Below are 13,773 nucleotides of genomic sequence, written 5' to 3' on the forward strand. Positions count from 1 at the left end.
ACATCGGTGATATTCAGAATTACAGTAACAGTGATTACGATCTAATCGTAGTATGTCACAGATTGCCTCGGATAAATAAGTATCTTATGCTGTAGATGCTTCCGGGTTCACGCTCCACTCAGTCATGCGAGTTTAATGCTTTACTGTGCAGTTTTGTAACCATGTTCAATATCAGTTTGTGTCTGAAATGAGTTAAAACGCATAAATGAATATCTGTGAGTCTCTCTCTCTGCTCTTTTTAATTATCCAGCAACTAAAAATGATCGGTGAATTCTTGTTGTGAATTTACAATGCAAAACACTATACATAATGCAATTAGTGTCTAAAACAAGAGAAATTATTAACAGTCACTCTCTCTCTCACACACAAACACACACACACACACTCACTCACTCACACACACACATGCTCTCTCTCACTCACACACACACACACATCTGTTGCTCATGTACATGACAGAGAGAAACAACAGCGTTTAAAACTTTACTGTATGTGAATACAATTGTGCTTGTTGTAGTTTTGCCTTTAAAAAAAGTGATGTGACCACTAAGTAACATCATCATCATTTCAGTGTTACAGACTAAAAACAAAACATACAGTATATTCATATGATAGATTATATATTCATAGAATCATATAGAGAATACACTGCCCACTGTTTTTTATAAATAGTATGCAAAATAATTTACATTAAACATTTCAAATGTTGATGATGATTATATTTCATGCACTAAAATGATTTGTTTGTAGTTGTAAATAAAACAAATTATTGAAGTGTTTTATAAAACTATTTTATAGTACACAATCAATTAAAAATTGATGTTTAATTGAGTTTGAAATGTATTAGAAATGTCTAATTATATAATAATAAAATGTAAATAATACATTTATATACTAAATGTTAATTTCATTTAAAATATCTTAATTATATTACTTTTCTGTCATCATAATATTAGTATTAAGTAAACAGGTTGAATTGAAAATAATTGTTTGAGTGGATGTTCATTTGTGTCATGTCTTTTCATTTTTATTTGTTCAAAATGTTTCAAACAAAACATGTTGTCTTGGGAATATTCATTTGCGTCAGACAAAAAATGAATTCAACGGTCCATTACGAAAGAAAAAAAAATCTCATTCAATTGAGAATCCCACTGACAAATTGATTTTTAATGATAACAATTTTATTTATTTATTTTTTTGTAAGAGAAGCATCTCCCTACACTCTCTAACTTCTTTAATGTTTGGGTATATACTGTATGCATATTTTGCAATACATTTAAGAAATATTGTTTCTATATAAATAATCATAATCTTAATTTAAAATCATCCAAATAAATAGTTTTATATTATCTGATGTTTTTTTTTATTTTATTATTTCGATTATGTCATTTGCAATGCTATAATTAAACCAAATAAATTAACATTTTGAAATCATTTACTCGCCTGCATGTCGTTTCCAACCTGTATGAGTTTCTTTCTTCTGTTTAACTTATTAAAGTATGTTGAAGAATGTTAGTAACCAAAGTTGCTGGTAGCCATTGACTTCCACAGTAAAAAAAAATACTGTTGAGGTCAATGACCAGCAACTGTCTGGTTACCAGCATTGTTCAACATATCTTATTTTGTTTCAACAGAAGAAAGGGCGAGTAAATGTGTTTTTTGGGTGAACTTTCCCTTTAACGATCACTTAGACAGCACATTTAGTCTAAATCAGCTTTTACTGCGTTTCTGTCAGCAGATAACTGTGAGCTAAAATACCTCTGTGCTCTGGAAACGTCGCCTCACAGAGACAAATCCTTATCAAAATCAAACTAAAACTCCCTTTCCGGCCAAACCTCCAACCGCTGGGCTTCAAACACGACGCCATTGAAACTGAGAAGTGTTTTCCTGAGCGCAGATCAGTTCCCTGTCAAACTCCAGTGTGTGTTTGTGTCTGTTTGCTCCTGCATTGTTGCGTGTGTAATTTTAGCCGGCGTTCGCTGTGGTCTTTGGCGAAGGGTCACATTGTTTGGTGCTCTCTATAGGGCACTTTTATTTAGCAGACACTCTGTAAGACTGAAATAGCGCCACACTGTGAACAGTCTGCAGGTTTGTGTCGCAGTATGTTCAACAAAGTCATTCAGCCACTTTCTTTCTCATTAAGATGGTTGATGAAAAGTGGTTTATAATTAGGGCTGGGTTTTGACACAGATTTCACGATTCGATTCTCATTCACAAGTTTCGATTCGATTCAATTACCGATTCGATTCAATATCGATTATTTTGCATATATATCAGGTACAGTACTTGTCAAATTATTTAACTAATGCTGTAAAATATACATGAGAGTCATTTGATACAACATTACTATAATACTGAAGGTTAAAATTGACTGATTTCTAAGCTATAGCATACAACTGTTAAAATTACACAATGACGTTTTTAAAATAATAAAGTTACAATTACATAATAATATTTCTACTTCAATTCGGGTTTTTTTTATATAAAAATTTAAATTGTGGCTGTCATAAAAACTTGATGGATTTATTCAAACATAAATTAAACATAAGAACAGTAAAAATTATAATGAATATGTTATATGGTGCATATATTTAGCAAAATGCCCCTTTCTACAGTTTATTTTTCTGGCTGACTGATGAGTTTATGGTCACCGAATATGTTTTTCTGAGGTAAATGTGATGTTACGTGACATTGTTTACAAGCCGTAATATTGACATCTTTGCGCGGCTGAAACACTGATTGAGTGATTACATGAGACGGGATACAGATTGCAAAGGTGTACTCTTTCTTTTAACTTGCCTTCAGATGTTTAGTCATGTTTATTTTGTGCTATAACTAGTATTAAGAGTGAAAAGAGTCAAATCAGGCTGAAATCATGCACTGAATTGGTTTTCTGAAAGCACCGCTGAACCTCAGACATGATGATTGATCAGCAAATGCCAAGGTCAGAGTGTCAGCGCAGCCAAAGCTGAAATTAAAACAATCATAATAACAGTAAAACGTTCATCAATAGCACTTCAACAATACTGTTCAATACCGGGTCGGTTTTGATTTCATGTCGGCCTCATTCTGTTGGGACTCAAATATTATAATTAGGGCTGGGTAAAAAATATCGATATCTCGATATTAATCTATTCGCTTTTTTACGGAACGATATCGATTGTTAAATCCCAAGAATCAATTAGTTTAGCCTGTTTTCAGTTAATGGACAGAACATTGAAGGACACTTCCCATCCAATAAATCGCAATAAGCATTGTGCTTTGGTGCTTTCATCACATTATGGAAATAAAACGGGCTTCATGTTGAGTCGAAATGTGTAAATGCTCATTTTGGCTTTGCATGTCAAGTTAAAAGTCCATCTTATTGATATGTTTAAGTGTGTTGGAACAGCAACTTTTGTCTTATCAGGTTTAGCATGAGTGTACAGACTCCCGTGAAGAAAAGACACATGGTGGCTGGCAGATGTTGTTTTTCAGCACTAATTCTGAGGTCAGATAAGTGTTATCTTCCGTAAAGGTTCATGTTGTGCAACGGGGATCTGAAACTTCCCATATAGTTCAGTTAAAGGGGGCTGTGAGACCCTGAATATTTCTCAAAATGTTCTGACTGAACCTGCTGAACTGAGCTTTACACGTGGCTTCGTGCTTTTTTTGGGACTTTTGCCAATGCCACAATATAGGCTGCAAATGATATCAAGAGTTTACCATGGTTTGACTATAGCAAGACGAACTGAAACTGTGCAATTTGAGAAGAAATGTTGTAGATTTATATTATTAACCTATTAAACGTATTCCACATTGTTCATCTAACATGCAGGAGTCTAACTGTTGAGTTTTCACGGACGGCATTATGGATCTGCACAACAACAAAAAAAAGTGATTTCTGCATGTTCTGACTGAACCTGCTGAACTGAGCTTTACACGTGGCTTCGTGCTTTTTTGGGGGACTTTTGCCAATGCCACAATATAGGCTGCAAATGATATCAAGAGTTTACCATGGTTTGACTATAGCAAGACTAACTGAAACTGTGCAATTTGAGAAGAAATGTTGTAGATGTATATTATTAACCTATTAAACATATTCCACATTGTTCATCTAACATGCAGGAGTCTAACTGTTGAGTTTTCACGGACGGCATTATGGATCTGCACAACAACAAAAAAAAGTGATTTCTGACACCTTTGATATTGGCAATATAAAATTGTTATTGGGAGTTTATTGTTACAGACTTTGAATTTACATCCAAAGTTGCTATAAACTTTCTCAATCTCATGCCGCTGCCAAATCTGCCACTTTCTATGTAGAACACAAAAGATGAAATTAAAATCAATAGGGTCCAATGTTATTTGGACTCCTAACTTTCTTTAAAATATATATTTGTGTTCTGCAGAAGAAAGTTGATGGTGGAATTATCCTTGAGTAACCTGTCCTGTAATCTACTGGGTTCAGACAGTGTGAATGCTGTAACCTGTCAATATGGTTGCCAAAATAAATACACAATGCATTTTCAGGCAATGTGAAACAGGCCTGAATGGAGTGAGGAAATCTGCCTTTTAATTACACCTGGCAGCCGCAAATCATTTGGGTTCAGTGTAGCTTCATCACCATTTGGATGTAAATGTACATTAGATTTCATGATGATCAAGTATGCAATTGTTCTCAATGATAAACTCCCAATAACCATTCAATACCACTGCCAGAGGTAATACTCAGTAGCTTAGAAATCACTTTATTTTTTGTATAATTTTGCATAATGCTGTCCGTGTGTGAATACTCAGCACAAGCCTGCTGAAACACAAAACACAACATGCTTTCATTAGGCGATTTAAATTAATCTAAAACATTTCTGCCAAAATTCCAGTTTCACTTAGTCTAATTATAGTCAAACTGAGCTGTAATGTTTTTAGATATAGCTATTACACATAAAACAACTTCCATAAAATTTACGGTAAAAAACTAAAACGGCAGCTGTGGCTGCCAGAGTTTTACTGTAAAAAATACGGTAGCAACATTTTAGGTTTTACGGTTTTAACTTAAATGTACAGTTAAATACCGTAATTTCATTAACTGATATAATGTTAATATACCAACCTATTGAAGTTATAAATAAAAGTTACACTGGCCTTTATACCGCATTAATGCGTTTCAATGCATGCAACAATGTGTTGCCCATAACGGTCACGATTTGCACGATTTGTTGTGCATAATGTAACAAAACGTAAATATGCATAGACCATAAGTGCTGATAGTGGCGAGAATATCCGTTTCAGATGACACAAGAGACGTGACCCTAATCCTTTCCAGCGGCTGCAAAACTTGTAAACATAAAGCTGCATTAAAATCAGCTTGCATCACATGAGCCACAAGTACCCTTCAGTACATTTTTAAGTACCCTCTAGGTTGCAAGCGTTACAGAGCCAGCCCGCATTTCTCCAAGAGTTTTGGGTGAACTGATGGGCTGCGAGCGCGCAAATGTTACTTGACGCGAGCCGTAACGTGTCAGTTTACCAGTGCTTTAACTCACGGTGGTCTTTGTTCATGGATTGTGTGGATCTTGCGCTGGAGCGATGCATGCGTGTTGCATTTTGTTGATGTGAACTTGAATTTTTAAAGACAAACAGGCTCACGCAGCGAGCTGCGCCTCCAGACCTGGGCTTTTCCGCGGTTCTGCAGAGCTCTGCTCATTGTGTGGCTGTGGAGAATGTGTGTCAATGTCAGAGGGAGGTGTGTCGCGGGCTCAGACAAACCCGCAGAGGCCTTTTCCAGAAACACTGCACGCAACAAACACGCACAAAGACCGTGTCCTGGAAATGCGTCTGGACCCACTGGTTATCTGTCTGCCGAGTCCTCTGGCGGTTTATCTGGGGGTCTTCAGTGAGTCATGCAGTCTTTAAAGGGATAGTTCACCAACATAAATACACATATATATATACAATATTAACGATACTCTTTTCCTTACAACATAAATTGCTATAATTCACTCTGTTGAGCTCCAAAAAGCACTATAAAACTAGACTATATTCAGTCTTCTGAAGTCATATGATTTGTGTAACATCATATTTAAGTCATACCATTTTTCAGAAAATCTTCACCGCAGCACTCAGATTTGCACATTATGACTGGTTATGTTGAAAAGCCTTTCTGAAGGCTTAATGTAAGCACAATATCAGATTGGACCCTTTATAGCTCCGCGATACATGTTCCCGTTGTTATTGTGAACATGTCATTAGTGTTCGTCTTAATCTTTCAACAAAACAACATTTTTTCCCCTAGTCCTCTAATTTGATTGGTCTGAGATCCAGATTACATAATAACTTGCTCCGCCTCTGAAACGATTTTTCTTTTCAGGTGATGTCATCAATCCCTCTTGTTTTTAAGCCCCTCCCCCTCCAACTACCTCTCGTAGGCTCTGGAAGTAAAAACCCATTCATTTTCTCTATGGTGGTAGTGATTCTGAACAATAAACCGATAAAGACCTACTGTGAGCGACAAGGTTGTTAATTGATGCTATATGCTTTCACATTAATTTAAAGGGGTCATATGATGCGATTTCAATTGTTCTTTCTCTTTGGAGTGTTGCAAGCTCTTGGTGCATAAAGAAGATCTGTAAAGTTGCAAAGACTAAAGTCTCAAAACGGCTCGTTCTAACACGCCCCCACACATCTACATCACTATGTGAGAAGATTTGCATAACGCCGCCCAAATGTTCACGCAAAGAAAGAAGGCGTAACTTTTATTCTCGCTGTAGTATTGTTGTTGCCGCCGCCGTCATGTCGTGGAGACGCTGTGTGTTTCGTTGTGAAAGCAAAACTACTGTGTTTGGTCTTCCAAAAGAGGACGATATCCGCTTCGTCATGCCTAGAGCTGATCCGTGCTGGTCGCTGAGGGAATACATCAACTTCGCGCTGTGGATCGCCGGATCGGCTTTCACCGTGGACGAAGCGGAGTCCAGCCCGGGGTCGTCACATGTGGTTGCTGCTCCTTCGTCGAATCCGCCGGCCATGCCGTTCTCAAGCCCGCGCCTCTGCTCACTCTAACTGTGTGCTTCGTTGTGAAAGCAAAACTACTGTGTTTGGTCTTCCAAAAGAGGACACGACTAGAAATCAGTGGTTAAGTTGTATTTACAACACTGTTCCAGAACACTTCAACCCAAATATCCAGATGTGTGCAGCACATTTTATGGAGGACTGTTTCCTGATCCTGGGAGAGTAGACTACAATGCCGGCTGTTCTGACTCACAGCCTGTAAGTACGTTTTCATTTCGATTCAAACGTGAGTTTTAGGCAGTGTAGAGTAGCACTTGTAGTACAGAGTTTTATGTTTACGCGGTGTGGCGCGATGCAACGCAATGCATAAAAATACAGTATAAGTCATTATAATCAGTAATTATGTCCCCACTGGATGCAACAAATGCGTAGTTTATAATGGGTTTTAATGTTTTTGTCTCGTCGCTCCGGCCGGGACAGGGCATCATCACAGTATGGTGAGGGGCGTAACATTTCCGTCACACGCTTGAGGTATTCGGCCAATCACAACGCACTGGATAGCTGGCCAATCAGAGCACACCTCGCTTTTCAGAGCGATGAGCTTTGTAAAAATCGACACGTTTCAAAAAGGCGGGGCATAGAGGAGAAACAATAATGTACAGTATGTGGAAAAGAATGTGTTTTTTTACTTTAAACCGCATAAACACATTTCATTACACCAAATATACAAAATAATGTTATTTTTAGCAGCATCATATGACCCCTTTAAAATTAAATATTATGGCTGTAAAAAAAAAAAGAGCAAATATAGTGCATGAGCCATATGAACTGCTGTTATGTTTGTAATGTTTTTTAAGAAGGTAAAATGGTTCATTTTAATTTTATTTCTAACGTTTAAGACTTCAATTTCAGTCTGGTCCTCACACAAAGCTATAGCTTCGGATGACTTGGAATATAGTGCTCTAGTAGTAAGGACTGCTTTTCTGGTTCTTCCTATTTTGATCTTGACAGTGTGAATCACCTTCCATTTTCGTCTCCTTTTATGTTCCATAGAAAAGCAGGAAGACATGCTTGCAACAACATGAGTGTGAGTAAATTACAGAGCTTATTTTGTTTTAGGTGAACTGTCCCTTTAAAGACACCCAGTCTCTTAATGTGAAGGCCCTGCTATCTTTCACAACATTTCAGCTGTTCAGATTGATGTAAGAGCAGCTGGTCTCAGGACTCTGGCCACCCATTTCGAGTCTGGCATTTCTGAGTAGTTTGGGTTCTATTCATGGGTTGGGCTTGTAAGGTAAAGAGCATTTCAACTCCTCCTCCACAGACTGCAGATCGCAATAGTGCTGATCTATGTGGAGTGTCATGTAGTCTTTGCTGCATATTGAGTGATTGTTCGGCACCCTGTGTACAACACATCATTACGAGATGAGCTACGAGCAGAAGAAGAGATATTTTTAGACTGACTCAGTAGTGTAATGACTGAAGGGAAACCATCCATCTGTCAGCAAACTTTCATTTATTGGTGGTATTTATCATTCGTTAGTTTTTTCTAACTTTCCATCTAACGGCCTGTAATGCCGATGTTCATCTATCTATCTATCTATCTATCTATCTATCTATCTATCTATCTATCTATCTATCTATCTATCCATCCATCCATCCATCCATCCATCCATCGTCTGTTTTATCCATCCATCCATCTGTCGTCTCTTTTATCCATCCATCCATTCATCCATATATCTATCTATCTATCTATCTATCTATCAGTCGTCTTTTTTATCCATCCATCCATCCATCCATTCATCCATCCATTGATTCATCCATCTATCTATCCATCTGTCGTCTGTTTTATCCATCCATCCATCGATCCATCCATTCATCCATCTATCTATCCATCTGTCGTCTGTTTTATCCATCCATCCATCCATCCATCCATCTATCTATCATCTAACATTTTATCATTCTTCTATCATTCTGTCTGTCATTCTATGTATATCTATCTGAATTTAATATAAATGTATGAAACGTAAATGTACACAAACATTGCATAAGTGTATAAGTAGTAGTAGTAGTACCTTTTATTATCCCCTTGGGGAAATTCTGTTTCGGTGGGTTTTCACTAAACAATACAACATTACAGCAAAAACACAAAACATGACAGAAAAAAGTGTATAACAGCAGGAACATTGCAGTGCAGTGTAAGACTGAACCTGTAAGTGTAGTGATGGGACCAGTTCGGGTGAAGCTCCCTCTGTTCCCACGCATCCTCCAACCCTTCAGCTCCTGCTATTTTTGCTCTCTGTGGGTTTCTCACCCCATTCACTCACTCACCTCGCTCTGCCCTCTTTAGCTTGTGTACATCTGAAGGATGAGGATAAATACTGGTTTGTAGGTGGATTTGAACCTAGATTTGTTAGACCAGTATCTCCAGTTTAGTGGAATAAAATGTGTTGCTAGTTGAGATTAGGACTGCCCAATACAGTTTAATACAGTTGATTACTGCAATATTAACAATATATTTGCAATTGCATTTATTCAGCTATTAATTAGACTAGTTTTGTGATCCTTCCGTTTCTTGTGATCATGATTATAAGATTAAGACTGAGATGTTTTAATAGTGTCTGATATAAACGTCAGTAGCAGGGTTTAGAAGTCCATTAATTTCTGTGAAACGCTTCAAATGCAACGCTTCAGTGATTTATTTGTGGCACCACTCAAAAAAAGTGGCTTGTTTCATGCATTTCCACATCAAGTATGATTTTTCTTTCTCCCTAAATGCTTTAGTACATGTTTGCTGTATTTTAAAGACATATTGCTAGATTGGTGCATATCAATGAAAACAATAAAATAAAAATAAATGTTGTTCTGGCATTTTTTATTTTTTTGACAAACTGTGCTTTGGGTTTTACTGTATTTTTTTATCTAATTGGTTGCAATTTTCAGCTGAAATAATGGACACACTAATTGAACACAATCACCATTTTGAGCTAATTCAGAGGAATTATATAAATATAGATAAATACTGAACAGTGGCTGAAAATATTGAGATGATTTATAGCTGTTTTATAACCCAGTCCTATTCAAGAAATAAGTTGTAAATTAGCTGTCATGCAGCCTTCAGTCATAGTTTGACTCCGCCCACATGTTGCTTAGGTCGAGTTGTATCATGACTGTTATGCTGTGAAAGTAATTACAGAAAATCATTTTGATGCAGGGTCTGCTGAAAACACTTTCTTGTTTTGTCTTGTTCCTTGTGGATTGTGTGACCTGAATGATGTTACGTTATGAAACATTGAAGTGGTGCAGAATTCTGGGTAAACTGAGGGTTTACATAAGCCAAGGAGTTTGAGGCGTTTCAGTGATGGCTGTGGCCGTAGATTACATCTGCATAATAAGATCTGGAGGTTTTCTTTTTTTCGTGTTGCTTCCAATTGGTGACAGGCCACCAGCGTGAAGGTCGTTCCAGGAGCGAGTTTGAAAGGGTCTTTCAGTGGAGTGGCTCTTTAATGATGCACATCAGTTACGCAAGGACGCTTAATCACGACGGATGTTTGATTCTCTGTAATGAGCCGAGTCATTGTGCTTTACTGAAAAATCACAAGTACACGCTGAGCCGTAATGATTGAGAGAATCAGCAAGTCATTTGATGAAATTCAGACCGAGAGTGAGATTCCTTCATACTGCTGGAGAAAAAGACATTGACGAGTAAAGAACAGAACTGACATGAAAGGAAATGAGATAGACAGATGGATGGATGGATAGATGGATGGATGGATAGATAAACGGACGATAGATAAACAGACGACAGATAGATAGATGGATGGATGGATGGATGGATGGATGGATGGACGGACGGATGGATGGATAGATAGATAGATAGATGATGGATGGATGGATAGATAAACGGACGATAGATAAACAGATAGACGAACGGACGGACTTACTGACTGACTGACTGACTGACATAGATAGATAGATAGATAGATAGATAGATAGATAGATAGATAGATAGATAGATAGATAGATAGATAGTGGTGGTAGTGAATCTGTCAGAGATTGTTTTGCAGCTGGTCTGATGAATGCGGCTCATCGCTGTGGGAAACACAGGACACAGCAACACAACACTGAGCGCTTTGGCGTCTCTCAGCGTCTCCATGGCGGCTCCTGCGGCTCGTTTTCTGTTCTTTTGTCATCAAAATTTGTGGATGAACAAACACAGAGACGAAGCCAAGAGCAAACGGATGAACACACACACTGCCCAGATCCACTGTGAGCTGCTGCTGATGGGAAGAGACTGGTTATTACTCTCTCATTTCAGAATGTGTTTGTGTTACTGGCTCAGTGTGTGTGTGTGTTAACCAAAAACAAAACTGTTATGCATTAATGAATTCAATTACTTCTTTTTTTTTTTTTTACGTCATAACAAAACAGATTTCAGACAGAAGGGAAACTAGTGCTTTGTGTAATTCATGGAAGCCCAGACTTTAAAGTCTGTAGTTTAACTGTGTTATTGCTCTGCACTGAAGTGTCAAGCGGCTCACGCAGAGCTTTAGTTCAGTCAGCACTTGTTTGGAGTTTTTCTCTTTTCATCTGATGGCAGTGCATCATTAAAACTAGTAGAGCGTTTTTAAAGTCACCCCAGAGCAACATCTGACAGATACTGAGTCTCAGCAGCAGGGAAAATGATGAAAGTGCATTTGCTGTCTGGAGCCTTTTATACCCCCCCAAACCACCAAACCACCAAAGTTTATGTAGACAGTTGCAATTATTTAAGTTTAAATTCAATAAGTCTATTTTTAAATTTATTCTCGAAAATAAAATGTAAAATTTACTTTAAATGTATGTTTTAATTACCACTAAAATAAATCTAAAATAATATTTATTAACCATGTTTACCTTTTTACTTTTTATTTACCAAAAATAAAAAAAAATATTTTTGCATTATTTATTTTTCACTTTTTATTTACTTAATAAATATATATTTTTTGCATTACTAATTTTTACTCGTTTACTTTTTAATTACTTAAAAAAATATTTATTTTTGCATTACTTATTTTTAACCATTTTGACTTTTTATTTACTTTAAAAATATGTATTTTTGCACTAATTCTTTATTAACCATATTTAGCTTTTTAAAAGAAAAAAAATTGCATTGATTTTTTTTTTGCTTAATTTAGTTTAACTTACTGTTTTATGTTCGAGGTTTTATATTTTGTTTATATTATTTATATTTATTTATTTATAATACTGCTTTAGGCACAGTGAAGTGCCTAAAGCAGAGTAAACGCACACCCAACACAAACATGCGCTATATTTCTAATGATCTCTTTTGACGTCTTACTTCACGCAAACTCTTTGCGGGTGTTTTCTGAAGCAGCTGGAGGTCTCTCAGGGCGTCTCAGCCCAACAAGGCTGAACTCTTGAAATAGCACTCAGTTAACACACACTAACCAGTAAACGTCACACTACACCGTCCTCAACTCCGAGTCACTCGCTACAACAAGGACATTCCTCCAAACGCTCATGAGGTTGTTTCTGTTTCCTTTTCACATAATGTTCAGTGAACTGCGTTCTTGATTGACAGTACACTGTTTGTAACTTGAAAATGTGATTCTGTCAAGCGGTGTCGTAATGGTTTAGTATGGTTTCCAAACATCGCTTGAGGCTTGCGTAGGTACTCGGCAGTCACATGTGTCCTGATGTCTTGAGGAAAGTAATCCACACCCATAAACAACCGCTGGCCCAGGAATAGTGCGGTCGCAACATATCCCAGTGTCCTTAACGCCTAAAAATACAGCCAGACCTCTAAACGTGTCCTGAAACTCAAGCTGCAGATTACTAGAGAAGTCTGCTTCATCTGTATTTTTGTGTTGTTTTTCAGTCAAATATCTAAACACTCTTAAATCAAAAGTTGTGAAGCACAATGACTTGATGAAAAAGTCTTGTTTTCTGAGAAACGTATGGCCAATATATATATATATATATATACAGGGATTGAAATTAACTTTTTCACTCACCAGCCAATTTGGCTACTAAATTTTGAAGTTAGTAGCCATTCATAACGTCTACTAGCCAAAAAAAAAAAGGAGACAGAAATAAACTAACGGTTTGAGGCCGTCTACACTGGGCGTGACAAAGCGACCGTAGGGGTGTGCAATATTGACAAAATGATATCTCAATATTTTCTGTGATTTTATCGATAAAGATAATTAGACGATATTTTGCTGAGTGTGTTATTGTGCTGGTATCTTAAGGACTACCGTGGACAGCTGACTCCTAAAGTTTTTGATATTCTTCATATTCTGTGTGGTCAGTTCACCGCTGTAATAGAAATTAATAATTTCCAACAAGTTTAAATTGATTTTTAACTTTTATGGGCATTCTTACCTTTATAAAGCCATTTTTTTTTCTAAAAGTATGCATCATCTTTTGAGTCAAATTCTTACATTTAATCAGTCAATTATAATAATTATACATTTAGGCTGTTACTAAACAAATTAAATCAGTATCAATAAAATTCATCTTTGCAGAAGTTGCATATGAAGTGGCATTTAGATGTGTTTACACATGAAATGTTGAATACTGATATTTGAAATTATTAAAAAAATGAAAAGATACTTTAAATGTGAAATCAAAACCAACAGTAGGTGGCAGCAAGTCACTGTTAAGTGAGTCATTGCGGTTGAACCGAATCATTTAAACGGTTGATTCATTCAGGAACAAAACAGCGTCATGTTGCTCAGAGACACAAAACAGTACTGTGGCTGAGTTTGGAATGTTCTTTTG

Source organism: Sinocyclocheilus grahami, unplaced genomic scaffold, assembly GCF_001515645.1.
Source record: "Sinocyclocheilus grahami isolate Dianchi unplaced genomic scaffold, SAMN03320097.WGS_v1.1 scaffold2110.1, whole genome shotgun sequence".
NCBI lineage: Eukaryota > Metazoa > Chordata > Actinopteri > Cypriniformes > Cyprinidae > Sinocyclocheilus > Sinocyclocheilus grahami.